Here is a 4,068-nt window from a genome sequence, read left to right as displayed (position 1 = left end):
AACTGCACAGAAAAAAACGAAAAATAAAATTCCTGGCACAGACTTAAGCTTTTTAACTTCTAAAGATTTGCAACGCTTCTGACACCGCTGATAGTTTCCCAACACCAATTCTACTCTAAACTATATGAGCGAGGGTACAATCCCTTCATAGCAACTAACTCTGAAAGACCTACTCCATTTTTTTCCAGCTTTTTTTGTAGCTGGATTTAATTTCAATAATGTATTTTAAAAAATGTGAATTGGCAGGCATATGACAATGATGATGTATTTTCAGTAGGACTGAATTGGCAAAAACAAAACACAAAGGTTGCAAAACTGAGCAGTCCCATTTGCATTCCTTTTAAACTTTCTTTATTTTATCACGTGATAGAGATCTCTGGAGATTGGCATGGAATGGGGGGAATGAGAAGTGATGACATGCATCTGGTATTGGATTTGAAACGCGGCGGGGGGCCCCTGCCACTGACATCGGCTACATGGGGTGCACAGTTTCTACCGGCTGAGTTTTAAGTCCGCCCCCACATAGCATAACGACATTTTTGATCCCTGGTGAATGGATCCTGTATTACAACATTATGTTTGTCAATGTTACAATATAATTTTTTCAAAACCAACGACGTCTCGTTTATTGTTAAACTGTTTAAGTATCTACGCTTATACGTCACATAAAATAATAATATAAAGACTACAACCTTCAATGTCGCATGAAGCTAAGATGTCTCTGTGTAATGTACCAGGAATAATAAGTTACTCAATGAGGCATCGGAGCTTGCTTGTTTCTTCTTGCAGTATATCGTGCCGGAAAACGCTTCACATGGATAAAACACATAAGGTCAGATAATGTTACATGTTGTGGGAACAAAGCTAAGTAGCTAGCTAGCTAGCCAAGTTGAGCATCAAGCTAGGTGCGGTAAATTGTGTAAGATGAATAGATGTACGGTTCACAGGAGCAGTTTCACCACAAAACGAAGTGGTAGGCTACTATGAGATACTATGGACATGCAGTTATTGCCGAGAATGGCAATTCCCACTGTACTGAGAAACGGAAAATGGCCCCCAAAAAGCACAGTTCAATAAGTTTTTGTGAGAGCTGCGGCAGCTCCCAACCGTCCCTCCATCCCCCTCACACAATCACTCACCTTATGGAGAGGCCGAGCGAGCAGCACAAACGACAAAAGACTGTGGTATCAGAAGCTCAAGGCAAACAACTAGCCACTGTTTGCTACAGAAACAACCCCTTGTCTGTAGCTTGTCCCCCTGTACTATTGCTGTTTGTTAGGCTGCCCAGAAAACAGAAACAAACTGCCTACTACTCAACAGTGATTGCTTGTTCCCAAAGTCCCTAGCGACTCCCACCTATAAAGCATCTGTTGGACTCCAATCCTCTCTTAATAAGGTCCCAAACTCATCCCAGATGTTACTAAACTATGACAGCAGAGCGTCTAAAACACGCCTCCACCACTACACCCCTGGACAGGAGGTCAAGTGGAACCTACCGCTGGGGAAAGTCAATGTGGTCCCCCCCTGGTGTTTTAACTTCATGTCTGTTGGAAATCTCCTAACTCTGGCCAAGTTCATCCTTCCAGGTCATACCCACACCAACAAGCAGGGTGGTGAAAACGACCTGGATTTGTACTGTTCTTTAGTAACGTTTCGGCAGAGTAGTTTAGGCTTTTATTGTGCCTTCCTTTAAGTCCCGCTCTGTACTGTTTTTAATGCCCCCATTTACCGTTGCCACCCTTCTTTCATTCGTTCATGTGCCCCTCTTCTATTGCAATTGGTGGCTCATTGTCGTTTTTGTGCTCATTTTTTGAGCCTGGTTATCGCATGCCCTTTCACATTATCTATCTTGCAGTATGTCCTTGACTCTGAAGAGGGGGCGATGTCCTCAGCGTGGGTGCTCAGGTGCTCTACTTCAGCACTTGTGGCTTTCCTCGTAAGTCCATACCCCCAGCCACCAGTCCCTCTAAGGGGGGTTCTTGTATGTGTTAACGTGTGAGTTTGACTGGACTAATAGCTGCATGCGCTACGAAGCTAATTGGCTGTCAACACGTGATTGCCCTTAGCGTTCTAAACCATCCAATTTTTCAGGCATCACCAGCAAGAAAACTGCTGCAAACCATTCTAAAATCTTTTCCCAGCAAATCTTTTGGTGGTGAAGCTGGGTTTCACATGTGCCCAGAAACTATCTGTATGCTTTAGTTTTGAGTTTTAGTTTAGCAAATTGCAATAGTTACATCTTTTAAACATTCCAATTTGGCATACACCCTGATAGTGCTTTTGTATTTATTACAGTGGGTTACCTGCAACACAAGGGTAGATGTGATCTCTACGACTGGTCCCGTTAAGGGTGAAAAGGAAGAAAATGAGTCAAACTTACATTGTGTTCATAGCTTATATTATCATACTTAAAGATACAGTAGTAGGCCTAACAATTATAAAACTAACTTTTTGTCATATTTTGCTGAAACCTGACACCTGTTTTTGATTAGGACTACATTAGACCAGGTAATGTTAACAGAATAATCCACACCCCCTGGCCTCCCCTACAACATGTGGTTGTATTTGACAAAAATCCACCGCTACCTTTTTAGAATCCTGAAATCAAGTCCTGATCTTCACAATCCTAACTGCAGCCACCTTTAAACAAACTACTATAATTATACATTCTGATAACCTGCTGGAGGGTTTGTGTGCAGATACACAGAGCCATTGTGTGCTGTGACTTAGTGAAGTGAGGTTTAGAGAGGGACGGATTTACTGGCTGGTAGTAGGTGTCGTAGGATCTTGACCACAGGCTTCTTTCAGGTTCTGTATTGGCTGCTCCTGTATTAGCGTTGAGGCTGTGGTTGGATAGCCTATAATCCTTTGCCACTGTTGGAAGAAAAATAGACACAATGATAAGTACAAATCTGGAGAATCATCTCTTGTTTGTCACTTTAAATCTCGTCTCACCTCCCTATGTAACAGCCAGACAAACGATCCTCCTTTTGTTCAACACGATCCACCATCAGGGCACCTTTGGGAGCTATGATGAACATTAATCATCTGGGTTATCATGACAACACCGGACAACTATTACTCGTTAAAGTTTACTTGATCACTCACGCCTGATTCAGACTCTGGGTCGGGGACCTAATCCAGAGAGGCTTTTGATATCCAGGATAGAACCATGGGTTTTCACGGTCTCCTTTCCATATATACTGCACACTGCAAGTACATCAACTATGATGTCAATCTGGTCTTTGGATGGGCTCCATTAAATACCGTTTGTTAGAGTTACGTTTAAGCTACCAGTTGTACATATTCCTCCTGTCCATCCACCAACAGCATCTACCAGCTTGAGGCCCAACACTTCAGTAATTCTATCTATTTCCGTGTATCTGCTTGTTGTTTACTTACAGGTATGTTAGTTTCGAGACTGATTTGGTCTCTTGCTGGTGCAGTCGCCTCAAATGGTTTTACACCTCAACACTGAGAGTGGTAACATCAGCAGGCGTTGGGAATATTTCTGACAAGAGAAATCTAGATCAAGGTAAACAAGGAAAGGAAAAATAAAACAGTATTTTTTTGAGTCTGTTTTTTTTTGTGAATGATGAGTTCGGTCTTTAGGTGTGTTGGACATGTATGGGTACACTGGTTTGTTTGTGGGTACTCGTGGTATGTTTTATTTGTTCTTTGTTTTGTGTAAAGTTGATAATGTTGTGTGTGGACTTGGCTGGAAGCTGTGGATTAGTGTATTGTTTGTGTGTGGTGTCATGTATTCTTTGTGGTCTGGGCCACTTTAGGCATGCACAAAACAAGTGAACCAAGAATCTCAATTTTCGCTTGCTCAAACTGGTTTAAATGTCATTATAATCCCTCAGGGATTTGTTGGTACATCTAACCACTGGACCTTTATTTTGCACACAACAGTCCCCCTTCACACCTCCAGGTGTACCTTCCTGTCAACGTCTGCAGATTCTTCTTCTCCTGTTAGCATTTGTTGTACTGATTCACATCAACATCAGCTGCCACTGGGAACTGGGACCGTACCGTGTGCTTGAACCCCTGGACTGAACCCCAGAT

The sequence above is a fragment of the Etheostoma spectabile genome, chromosome 3 (assembly GCF_008692095.1).
Source record: "Etheostoma spectabile isolate EspeVRDwgs_2016 chromosome 3, UIUC_Espe_1.0, whole genome shotgun sequence".
Classification (NCBI taxonomy): Eukaryota; Metazoa; Chordata; class Actinopteri; order Perciformes; family Percidae; genus Etheostoma; species Etheostoma spectabile.
This window is presented reverse-complemented; position numbering follows the sequence as displayed.